The sequence below is a fragment of the Sinohyriopsis cumingii genome, chromosome 18 (assembly GCF_028554795.1).
Source record: "Sinohyriopsis cumingii isolate HCF-2022 chromosome 18, ASM2855479v2, whole genome shotgun sequence".
NCBI classification, from domain to species: domain Eukaryota; kingdom Metazoa; phylum Mollusca; class Bivalvia; order Unionida; family Unionidae; genus Sinohyriopsis; species Sinohyriopsis cumingii.
In genome coordinates this window covers 16,680,902-16,694,462 of record NC_142978.1, presented here as the reverse complement: position 1 = coordinate 16,694,462, position 13,561 = coordinate 16,680,902, and the positions used below count along the sequence as shown (strand labels likewise).

Below are 13,561 nucleotides of genomic sequence, written 5' to 3'. Positions count from 1 at the left end.
AATATCCTATAAACGAGGTTGATAATCTTACCAACAAATTGACATTTTCCATCAATTAAAACAAGCCCGATCCAAAATGTTCGCATTGTTTATATGTGGATGACTACAATTTTTCAGTCGGCTGGAAATTTCTCATCTACTGCATAGCTTTCTACGTGGAATGTTGTGGAAATAATGTGTTCACGTAAACTTAGATCGGTGAGACCTTTGCTTATACCCAGTTCCACGCTGTTAATTATGAAGCCAGATTTATACTGATTTGCCGTTACACTTTATGCATAGATACAAAAATTTTAAAAAATTACAAAAACAGAAGTAAACAAAGTTACAAAATAACCAGAGACTTAAAAATCCGGTAACGAAAATAAAACTATGTCTATTAGATCATTCTTTGCTGATTATTTTAAAGCGATTTCTGACCAACCATTAAAGCCCCATCAGAAGAAACAAGAGTATGCAAGACACATGCGAAAATCCGCACGCTTATAAAACTGCTTAGCCAGTTCAGATCGCGGAAAATGTTCTTGGAATGTTGACCCAGTATGACTTTGCATGATGATTGAGTGAGCCAATCCGATTTTTTAATTCCAAACACAAATAACTGTTGATTGACAAGAGATCGCGTGCTTTGATAATTAAGAGCTTATTTAATTGGTTCTTTGATTATTTTTTTATTTATTTTTTTATTTTTTTATTTTTTTTACTTTACGCATTTCCATGAGAAACTATGAAATCTTATTTATTGCAGGCAGCTACGAGTGAACAGGGAGCCTATCTAATTTTAGCCTGTGGCTCGTGACAACGAAGAAGCTTACTGCGGAGTGGGATCTTGTCTATGCAAGACTGAAAACATTACAATTAATCAATACAAGGTCTGTCAGATTTGTAACAATATCATTGTTGATGTAGCAAAATACAGTGGTACCAATTCTATTGAAGTCATTGACTTGCATCCAAGCATTATGAAGCTATTGCTAAAATCATATCGCAAAAATTAAGCTAACATTCATCTCAGTGAGGGAATAATTTTTTTGAAGACACAAAAATAGTAAACGCGGCTTAAAAAAGGTAATCGGTATTAATTAAATAAGTGTCTCCAAAATCAGTGAAACTGGCAAAACATATAATAAGCCATTACATCAAAACCTAACATAACCCATTATATAAAAACTATTATAAATATTATATAAAAAAATATATCGTAAATTATTATATCATAACCTGTTATAGGTTATTATATGAAAACCTATTATAAACTATTATAATACATACTAATTTAGAACTACGTGGTAGATCTGGAGTTCGATAAAGCTGTTCACACACCCCGATTCGAACTACTTTTTTTTTCTTTTTCTTAGACGTCTGGGCGTAGATATTTTTAGACGCAGTAAATTGAACTTTTATAAATCCCTCGTTTGATATGGCTTACGAATATATCATGACCCGATAGCCTTGTCGTATCCCTACGCCGTATCTGACTCTCTATTTGCAGGCTCAGAACATAATACGTATACAGTGTTGTATATATATCAAAATGTAATATAAAGTACTATATCAAAATGTATCATAAGCTAGTATACTAAATACATATAATAAAATATTATATCAAAGCCTATAATAGACTAATATATGAAAACCGTTTAAACACGTATTCAATCAAAAACCTATTATAAACTTATTAAATCAAAACACTATTATAAACTTATTAAATCAAAAAACTATTATAAACTTATTAGATCAAAAAACTATTATAAACTCGCCTATCACTGTTCTCATAAATAATTCTGATTTGTGCTGTTTTCGTAGTGAAAAAAAATCAAACTATCGCAGATGGTCCCAGTACATATAAACAATAACCTATTTGTGTCTGTGCCATAAAACATAAACAACACACCAAACATTTAAATAACAGCACTCTTGGCAAGGGTAACTAAAGACCAGCAAGTTTTCTTCTAGCAGTTTCCACCGTGCTCGAGAAAGCTATTTTCTCTCAATTGGTTGATCTTTTAATTACCAATGTCACACTTTTATTAGCTGTTGTATCATAATGTGCATGTTAAAATACTTTATAAAGAATAGTCAAGGATCTTGATGATAGAAAAATGCATAGATGCATGTGTCTTAATAAATGATTAGACTGTCTGCCACGTAACTGACTGCTACAAAGCTATAATGGTGTGTTTTAACGGAAATTAAATAGTTGCACAAACTCAACGTGTTAAGACTGGTACAACAGTCATTACCTTTCAGGATAAAGACCAATGAATTCAGCGAGGATAGATACTTTGGCCAGTTTCGTTTAATGTATTTTTTTATATTGTGTAACGGATAGTAATCTTATTATGCAAAAGACAATATCTTATCCTTATGGTCAAATGGTCAGAAAACTAGAAATCGATAGCATAGATTGCATTGACTTGTTTACAGATAATAAACTAAAGATAAACCCAAAAAACGTTGAAGCAATTGCTATTTGCTAGAAAAATATTCAAAGATCGTTCTTTTTGCCTTCAAGGAATTTCCATAAAATGTGAAAGATACGTTACACACCTAGGAATTACATTGGATTTTTCATTCAGTGCATTAGACTGATCCGAATTGGGATTAGATTATAGCGAAGACGCTGATGATCGGGATTGGGATTAGATTATAGCGAAGACGCTGATGATCCGGATTGGGATTAGATTTTAGCAAAGACGCTGATGATCGGGATTGGGATTAGATTTTAGCGAAGACCTGAAAGCATTTTAATGAATGAGATGTTTATATACAATGTGACTGAAAAAAAATGATTGAATCAGCCACCAAACTCGTACGCATGAAATCCAACAATGAATTTAACAAAATGATGAGTGCCATGTGACATGATGTGAAACGACTGATATAAGGAAATAATTTTCTTCCTGACTATTACTAATCAGAATATGCAAGTTAAACTAGTAATCAACAAAAATCAACGGATGAAACTTATAAACAAATATGAGTGACACATAGATCTATCAACATGGATGATCAATGTTTAGAAATTAAATAACAGTGAACAATGTTTCATCTACCACTATGATATCAAGAATTTGATTTAGCCAACTATGAATGAGTTTTGATTCTGTCACCAAGGGTGATCAAAGTATGGAAATTATACAAAAGGACGAATGTTTTATCAACAAGTAGGATATACACATATATATTTGATTTTCACTAAAATAGTGATACTGAATACGTTGATTTCATTGTAACACAAATAGTGATATTGAATACACTGATTTCATTGTAACACAAATAGTGATATTGAATACATTGATTTCACTGTAACACAAATAGTGATATTGAACATTTTAGTAACGTAGCATATACCTCGTGTCGTCCAATTGACGACCACATTGTGTTTTCGGTCAAGAAGTCACCATGCATGGCCCGCCCCTCCAAGTATGTCGAGGGATCCCTCAAGCGCCCCCTTATTCATTGTAGACCCATTGATCCCAAAGCTTTAGTCCTTCACTATGAGAAAACTATTATCTTCCTCCGAGCCAACATCACCACCGACAACAGCAAACAGGTTATTTGAAACAACACTGAGCCCTACGACTCAAAACTACTGTATGGGAGTATTACCATAATCACCAGGTTCGTACATGAATCTGTATCTGACAACAATAATTTCACATAATTATAAGAACTCAAACATATTTCATCCCTTATTACATATAACATTTAAATGAATTCTATTCGTCTGTTAGTACAAAATGGCTAACTTGAACACAGACGGTCTATCTAATAGCATGACGTTATACGACATAGGTCTGACGATCTGTAAAATTTAGAATAAATATTGTAATATCCAGTATATCAAACAGTTCTATCACATAATACGGATAGTGAGGAAGAATGCAATTTTATAGTTCACAGACCTCTACAGCAGGAGATTGCTCCAATAATAGTTATTGGTATATGTATTTTTCAACACACGATCAATACCTGGTTTGGCTGGGCAGTGTATGCTGTAACATACGCTGTAGAGGTTTTTTGTTGTTGTCAGGAAGCAGTCCGTAAAGTAGACAGCCTCTTAATAAAACTTGTGCTTTGATATTTCTGACTGTCTTCATTCTTGAAGTACCTTAGTTATGGTACGGTCCACGTTCAGAGAGCTTAAGGTAATCTGTTTTCTAAACGCACGCAACTTACTCGTGCGGCATTGGGTGAGCAATTTCAGTGTTTTGAAATAACTTAAGACGTAAATAAACCACTCTCAGGTAACACTGTACGCTGAAAATCCAAACCCAGCACATATTAGTTCACGTACAATCCACAAGCATGTTAAGTACACACACTTGCGTGACACTCAGATGTTATACTTGAATATCAGAATGATATAACAAGGCATCAAACCGAATTTAATGTTCTAAAAAGGAATGTCCTAAATAGATAAGGAAAGCAAACAATTTAATAAGGCATTTTATGGGATAAACAGCCGTTATTAAAATTCAAGATTCTACAACCACAAAGAAAGATTTGTAGATAATCTGAAACTTACCATCTTTAAATAGAAATTGTATGTGGTCAAATGCTCTAGATATTTGCAAGATTACATGTTGAAATATCCAATTCGTTGTCATGGTGTTATACATGTTAAACAGAATCCCTACTCACTTAGATAAAGACAGAGTGAAACTGTCGTGGAAATGCACAAAGCATTAACATCGTGGTATTGCTACTTTAGTGCAAAACTGTGAAACAACCTTCTTAACAGTTTCAAATGAAAATATGCTTCTAAGATATTTTCACAGCTTATCACTAGCTTGAACGATCCACCATGTATTTGCTGTGCGTGCCTGTAATTGTTAGTTTGGTATTATAGCCTGCTGTCTAATTGAAATATGTATTGTGGTACATGTTAAGTATAATATACAAAAGATTTTAGTATTGTCAAATATATTCAATTATGTTAAATATGTACGAATGTGTGTGCAACGATACATAAGCATGTGTATGATTTTGTATTTTTTGTGGGGGTTTTTTTTTTGGGGGGGGGTATTTGACTTTGACTTTTAACATAACCAATTCAAAAATTGAGAACCACCTGGAAGATGGGTCAGTCATGACCAAATCTGTTATCCTCCTTAAAGAAAGTTGTTTATTATTATTATTATTATTATTATTATTCTGGAAGTTAACGGTTTTCTTTTCTTTTCCTTTCTAGTTATAAGTCGAGGAGAGGTAATTTCGTCCGTAACGTTATGAATGATTTTGAGCTAAGGCACCATATGAAATTAAGAAAGAGAAACTAAAAGAGAATTTAAATGGTATTAGAATAAGAAACTATTCTGCTGATGACGATGCTGACGACAACGACGACGATGATAATGGTAGTATGAAGAGAGTTAACAGTAAAGAAGTGGGTTTTCAGTTACATATTAGTAGCCAATATTTGCTGAACTCCTATATTCATGTATTTAAGGTATCATTCCATGATAGGGAAGCACACACACACACACACACACACATACACACACACACACACATATATATATATATATATATATATATATATATATATATATATATATATATATATATATATATATATATATGTGTTTTATATAATATATGTTTTCTCGTTTATAGCAAAATTCAGATTAAACGGTATAATTATTTAATCCTTTAGGCTTCGTTGTATCTCGTGTTGACTGCACAACTTTCGTACTTAGAAGTACACATTTTACTAGACCCCCTGGCATGTTACTACAGGAAAGCGGCGATTTAATGAGTAATTAGCTTGTCTATTAAAATAAGTACAACTACCGACGTCTGACAATGGTACGGAATTGGAAGGAATACGGTTGCTGTGCATTGTTCTATACACTGTAGTTTCATTCATAAATCGATCAGTCTGCTCGTCAGCTCATGCGTTGTGAGACTACAAAGTGTAATTAGCATACGCCAGCTTTCCAGTGTAACATCAGCAGTAGCGGCAGTGTTAACTAGTAGGCCGACAGCTTTACTGGTATCGGGTACTTCCTTATCTAATGAAAACAAGCCTAGGTTTGCCTTGGACATTCTGAGGAATTAATTTAGGCCAAAGAGAGGTAAATATTCAATTTGTTTTTAGATATGCTTGTCTTCTATGTTTCATATACAGTCTACTGTTATGAAAGAGGTGTTTTTTATATTTCCTGTGCTATGTTGGCATTCGTCTCGTATATAAATATAATAGTTAGCCTAAAGTATGTGTGTTATACACAGATCATGATTTGTAAATGATGGCCATTACTGATCGATAAAAATCGACTGACAGTGTACTGTGACAAAATTTTCGCAAATATTGAACCAGAATTTTCGTGAAATAGTCAGGTGGGTGTGTGTGTCTCGCTGAACGCAGAGAGTAAGCACGTATTTGTTTCATGAAACCTGATGATTTATATTTAATATCATTGTTATTCACGTGTCCCCAATGTGTTAAGTTACCGAAATCATACACTCTAATTTCATGTTTGCTTATTTGCATATAACTTTGCTTTTTCGTCTAATCTCTTCGTGCTCTGTCAAAGTCAAAACTATTCGCTCGATTATCTGTCTGATAACAGAGATCAATAAATATACATTGTATAAAACGGGTATACATACGCACGTACGGAACGGGAAAGGCAATTCGCAAAACCCACAATATAATTGTATCAATCTCGATTGTAAAACGAAATGATGTACGGACGGAGAATATGTATGTATGTATGTATGTATGTATGTATGTATGTATGTATCTATGTATGTATGTATGTATGTATGTATGTATGTATGTATGTATGTATGTATGTATGTATGTATCTATGTATGTATGTATCTATATATCTACGTATGTATGTATGTATGTACGTACGTATGTATGTATGTATGTCGGAGGAAAACTAAGCGTCGTTGTCCATTCACTTTAGCGGAGATATATTGTAATATTCTACATGTGTCCATCCGTCCGTCCGTCCGTCCGTCTGTCCATAACAATGTTTTCTCCTAAACCGGTATGTGAAACTTCACAAAAATTGGTAAACGCCTTTCCCATATGATACCCAGAAGGGAAAAAATTGGGTGGGGTTACAAGTGAGGGATATACAATTTGCAGTTAGAGTGATATTTCCTAATACATTTTACGATTTTTGTGTACACATATAGTCATAAAACGAGGGTTAGTGGATGTAATTGATTTTGGGTTACAGTTTTTAGATCAGTCGTGCGAAATGGGATGGGGTGGGGGGGCAGGTCGAAAGGTTGGAGGATGGAGGATGGAGGGTCTTACACCAAGTGTGGATTTGTCATGACATGACATATTGGCAGACCCAGAATTATATTTTAATTACCTTAAATGCTTTCAATCCAGTCACAGCGAGTGCAAACATTGTCAGTCATAACTAGACAGTGATTAAAGGACGCGCGAGAATATGGCACTTTGGCACTGAAGTGGCTTATATTGTATATCCTAAATACATGGCTTAATAACGTGCACAGTAAAAATGGTGTCCGAGCGGGGACATGATGGAACATTACGATTATCGAAGATACCACTATCATTGCAACAACTTTCCAAGCCAATACATGGCTGGACCCAAAACTACAATGCGTCTGGACCATTTGCACCCTCTCCATATCCATATGATACAGAATAGGCCTGAAACACCCTCTCCATATCCATATGATATAGAATAGGCCTGAAACACCCTCTCCATATCCATATGCGATATGGAATAGGCCTGAAACACCCTCTCCATATCCATATGATACAGAATAGGCCTGAAACACCCTCTCCATATCCATATGCGATATAGAATAGGCCTGAAATACCCTCTCCATATCCATATGCGATATAGGATAGGCCTGAAGCACCCTCTCCATATCCATTTGATATAGAATAGGCCTGAAACACCCTCTCCATATACATAAGATATAGAATAGGCCTGAAACACCCTCTCCATATCCATAGGATATAGAATAGGACTGAAACACCCTCTCCATATCCATAGGATATAGAATAGGCCTGAAACACCCTCTCCATATATATAGGATACAGAATAGGCCTGAAACACCCTCTCCATATCCATATGATACAGAATAGGCCTGAAACACCCTCTCCATATACATAAGATACAGAGTAGGCCTGAAACACACTCTCCATATACATAGGATATAGAATATGCCTGAAACACCCTCTCCATATCCATAGGATATAGAATAGGCCTAAAACACCCTCTCCATATACATAGGATATAGAATAGGCCTGAAACACCCTCTCCATATCCATAGGATGTAGAATAGGCCTGAAACACCCTCTCCGTATATATAGGATATAGAATAGGCCTGAAACACCCTCTCCATATATATAAGATATAGAATAGGCCTGAAACACCCTCTCCATATCCATAGGATATAGAATAGGCCTGAAACACCCTCTCCATATATATATGATACAGAATAGGCCTGAAACACCCTCTCCATATACATAGGATACAGAATAGGCCTGAAACACCCTCTTCATATCCATAGGATATAGAATAGGCCTGAAACACCCTCTCCATATCCATATGATATAGAGTAGGCCGGAAACACCCTCTCCATATACATAGGATATAGAATAGGCCTGAAACACCCTCTCCATATCCATAGGATATAGAATAGGCCGGAAACACCCTCTCCATATCCATAAGATATAGAGTAGGCCGGAAACACCCTCTCCATATCGCAGGAGACGACTGATGGATCAGTCATTCGATGAAAATGGTTACAATTACAAATAGAAAATGTCAAAATATAAAGCATCGAATGTAAGATGTACATTCATTTATTCTTAATTATAAACTTATTTTCCTTCCCAATTTCAATTTTGAGTTGATTATTGACTTATGCTATGTTTAATACAATATGAATATTCCGTTACTTTATGGAGGTCATGTCCTTGGAAATAACTTCTCCAAGAATTCATATGATTGACGAGTGACTCGTGACATCTTTCGTATAAAAGGTGTTTAAATACTCTACAAAAGCATACAAGTATCTACCTTTTTTTTTCTTTTTTTTTTCTTTTTTTTGTTGTCCGGGAATCGAGAATTTCGTTTGGGCTGTATTTACGTTGGAGTTGCCGCGGTTAGAATTATACTTAAAATAAACAGTAGATACGAAAATTTATGAAGATTTGTTTCTAGCACGAAATTGTCATATCAATATAAAATTTGAATAAATTATATTCCCAAGACATACGAAATTATGTGTCTGGAGAAAACAACGTTATGTAGGTTAGGTTGTTCAATGCGGCATGGGAAAAATCGGCATGCACTACTGCTGAGTTGATGTGTCCGGTTTGATTGTCACGATTTTTTCGCTTATGCTGAGTTATCTATGACGTATATGAGTTGTAATTAAATTCCTTGTCTTTATTTGATATATGCATAATTTTTAGCAAGTGTAAATATTCTTTGCATAAGTTAGATGTTATTTGGCGACATGAAACAAACGAACCGTAGACCAAGAAGGTATTGCCATTTAATATTCACCTTTCTCATACAAAATCTCAGAATTATCCACTCTTAAAACAACTTTTGTTGCTTCAGATCAGATTTAGAAAAACAATGAATTTTATCATTTTTCAGAAGGTCTATAGCCTGGTGAGATGTAATTTTCATAAAATTTGGGACACATGAGGAATTCTAAAACAAACAAAAAATTCAAATCGTCTTTGATATGTTCATGTATATTGAAACACTGCCACTTCAAAATCCACAAGTATTTTTGGACGCTATTGTAGAAATTTAACTCTTACAACATCGGCAAAACTTTGTATTTCTAATTGCGTCCATTTCCCCGTAATAACCATGAGGCAATATTTTTGCCTTTTGGTGCATCTTGTGATGATGATCACGCTGAGATGATCTTTAACTTTTTTAAAGAGTTATATTTGTATCTAAAACATTTGACATTGTATCTCAATGATTCTGCCTTTATTTTCATCACTAACTTAGTTTCCTATGCCATTTTCGAATGTCTGAACTTAGTGGGCACTGTCCAGTCAGCATTGTACTGATGGAACGTTAAACTCTATGCAAGCAGATCAGTACATAAATACTAGACTTAAACTGTAATTCATGGTTGTGAGATTGAAAGAGAACAATTCTGTCCAGCGTAAACGCAGAGCGAACTGTTGTGGAGAGTAAATGACTTCGCATTTTTGTCGCGAGTGTGACTCATAAATTTTCCAAAATACTGCAGTCAAGGTCAGCGATATTTGTTTTTATATATATATATATATATATATATATATATATATATATATATATATATATATATATATATATATAATTGCACACACACACACAAAGTATGGGTATTCTAAGGTTACTTTTCCATAGTAATTTTGTCTGTCTCTCCTGTACAGTTATGCTCTTCAAGGGGATATGCAGTGGTGTAGTGCTAAATAAAAAGTGAGAGAATGCAATACAGAAGTGAGGAAATGCGTGTTACCCAGATGCGGGGTGTGGATGGGGACAATGCCCAGCATACAATAATAAGGGAATGCGCGTAAATGCAAGCGAATGTCGTTCACACACGTTCCCACAGCACTACGCCCCTAGGGATATGTCACCCGTGTTAATGACAATTTGAGGTGCCCGATGTTTTTTTCTCTAGCTGTACGTATCACGGTACTTTTTATGTACTGGTACTTCAGTAGTTTCCGTCAGTGAGGAATGTACGGAAATTCCCGAGTAGGTTTATTACGAATCGAAAGGCAATTTAAGTATCTTTTCCTTGCAAATTCTTCGAGTTTTTATAAAATAGTTTTATTTGTCGTAAATTAGTTTGGACTATCAGATACGATTACAGTTATAAACCTTGATTCACGTGTATAACACGTGTTACGTATGCCATCATTGCGTGCGAACGGGACACCATATTCCGTGGAACTCGTCTCATAATTCCTTCGTTATCAGTTAAGCAATTATAGTCACTGTGTACTGTTTGCTGATACCGGAAAAGGAAACGGACGGAGTGTAGTATTTAGTAGTTTTGAGCAAAACAAGTATAGCCAAGTTTTAGACACTCGGAAGGATGAACATGCAATTTTGAAATAATTTGTATGGTCAACACAATACTCTTTTCTAGCACCATTGGGCAGATGCTCGGGTCTTAACGATTCGGGTCTTAACGATGAGAGAAGAATATTTTCGACACTCTTAAAGAGACTTTCCCTCACCCCAACCCAATATTATGGAAAGGACAATGACATTGACATTGCTTTCGAACGTCATACCCTCGTAACATTAAAAATCTATATGTTAACACGTCATCGAATGAGTACATGTTGAATTACTCATTTGAATAAATTGAATTATTTGAAAAGAGCATGCATACATCCAGACTGTTGCCATTACGCATATTGTAAGTTGTATTATGCAAAATATATTCAGCGTGCACAGTGCCAGAATCCAATAAGCCAAGATTCATCGATATTTAATCCTAGCGTTAGATGGAGCAGGTGGTCGATGATTTTGTGTAGAACGAAAACAAGCTGGAGATGCGATACGAATTTGCAAAAACGACCGATTTGTACAGGAATTTCATTGTCTACCGCCGACTGCTGTACATTGTATATTTTTATCTGGAATTGACATCCATTTATTATGCCCAAAATAACTGAGCTTTCTTTTTATGAAGGTTTATGGTTAAATTTTATTTGGTGAAGTGTTTGTTCAGAACAATGAAGGGGTAGACCAATTAGACCGTGTTGAAATATTACTATAGGACAATAAGTATTCCATCCGGTGCTTAACAGTGGTAACTTTTGTTATTTGTCTTTTTTCCTGGAGCTACAGTAGTTTATTTTGGTAGAGCATCCAACTAGTAGCAGGGTCGGCTACCTCCGTGTTTCCTCGGGAAGGCACTAAGCTCGCATGTCTTCCATAAGATACAGTCAAATAAAATGATGGAAGTGGCGCTTAGATTCAACCAATATCTTACATCGTCCTCCTTTCTTTACAAGCCAATTATATGTGGTTCATAATTGCATGAATCAATGGGGCCAAACTAGAAGGATGTTCGGAACACTGCATACAAGGACATGTAACGGAGAAACAGGGAAATGCGTTAGAGATTAAATGTATAGACTGGTGTAGATGTCATTAGTTGAATACATAGAGAAGGGTTTTGTGAAGTGGGGGACAGTGACAAATGGTCAAAGTAAGTTGGATGAATTTCAAATTACTGTGTTATATTTTAGAGACCTTTTATCTGCTCATCCCTGTTTAGACGTTCTGAGTTTCTCCCGAATGTTGAATTGTTAACTTCAATAATTCAGAAATGAATCTCTCGAATGTTCTGCATTACTCGAAGACTCGCACAGCCCTAACATAATCCATTGTCTTGTATTGGACCTTAAAAAATCATCAACCGAATATTCAATACTAATATTAGTCGCACGGCACTTCGAGTTTTCGACATCTTACTGTATGCGTATGCGCATGTATATGTGTGAGTCGGTGGGAGTCGAGGGATCACAATTTAGTCTTATTGGTTTAGGGATGCGACATTGTCTTTTGTGACATGCTATGATATCAGTCTTGATTACAAAAGTTAAAGAAAGATAGATAGATAGATCGATAGATCGATAGATAGATAAGTAGGTAGGTAGTTGGATGAATGGATGGATGCCTGGATGGGTGGGTGGGTGGATAAACGGACCGACGGATAGACAGATAGATAGATACACACACATCGTGGTCTTTGTCCATTGCATACATGTCACCAGACACGTCTATTAAAATGTATCTGATGTCACAAGTAAGGTTTCAGACAGTTGATTATAAGTATGCTCTAGAAAGAGGAAGAAGTCTTCAAAAACATTCCATTTCGAGGGTATTAATTATTACCACTTTCAACGTGAACTCTCGGAGGTAATTGTGCTGCTAGTTGGAGACTGTGGTTATAAAGGGTACGGAAACTTTCGGTCATGGATAGGCAACCATCTTTCTTAATCGGAACATCGTCTCTTTCCGATGAAAGATGGCCCAAGGTTCCGCTGCAGTTTCAGTGTTGAAACCTTAAAGAAAAGGCAATCTTCTAATTTTCCATGCTGGTAATACATGTTATAAAAACAGAACGTGTATGTCTAAAGTTTAAGGGTTATTATTATTATTGTTAGTAGTAGTAGTATAGCTGAACAATGTGTGTTGATTTCAGTTTGATAGTACACATCTGGCACTAGCTCTAGGTCGCTATTTTTTTCAGTCTGAACTTAAGAGGTAAATTACAGCATATAAAAAGCATTTTTTTAGTCTATTTTTATACTTTAAAATTTCATAAGTGTGCTTTTGGAACACAATAATTTGTACACTGTCAAAAATTCGTATACATTGTGCTTCTTCGTGTTTATTTTCTGAGCACGCGAGATAATGAATTTTCATCAGTCGTCTGCTTCCAACAGCACTTGATGTGATAATAGATAAATGTTATATTGTTAAAGATGGTAGAGCAAATAACTTCGCGCTGAGCCTTCCCCTCTGTCAGTGGTACCCCAACATCCCAGAGCGAAACC

The 13,561-nt window shown here is 35.3% G+C and overlaps 1 protein-coding gene across 1 annotated transcript in view; it reads left to right on the top strand.

The window, feature by feature from the left end:
* The first annotated feature begins 5,827 nt into the window (after positions 1–5,827).
* Positions 5,828–13,561, top strand: part of LOC149776148 (secernin-2-like) — a 169,259-nt gene continuing 161,525 nt past the window's right edge. The window contains exon 1 of the mRNA XM_089942444.1: positions 5,828–6,083. The gene's annotated coding sequence lies outside the window, so the exon portion shown is untranslated. The remainder of the gene's footprint in view (positions 6,084–13,561) is intronic.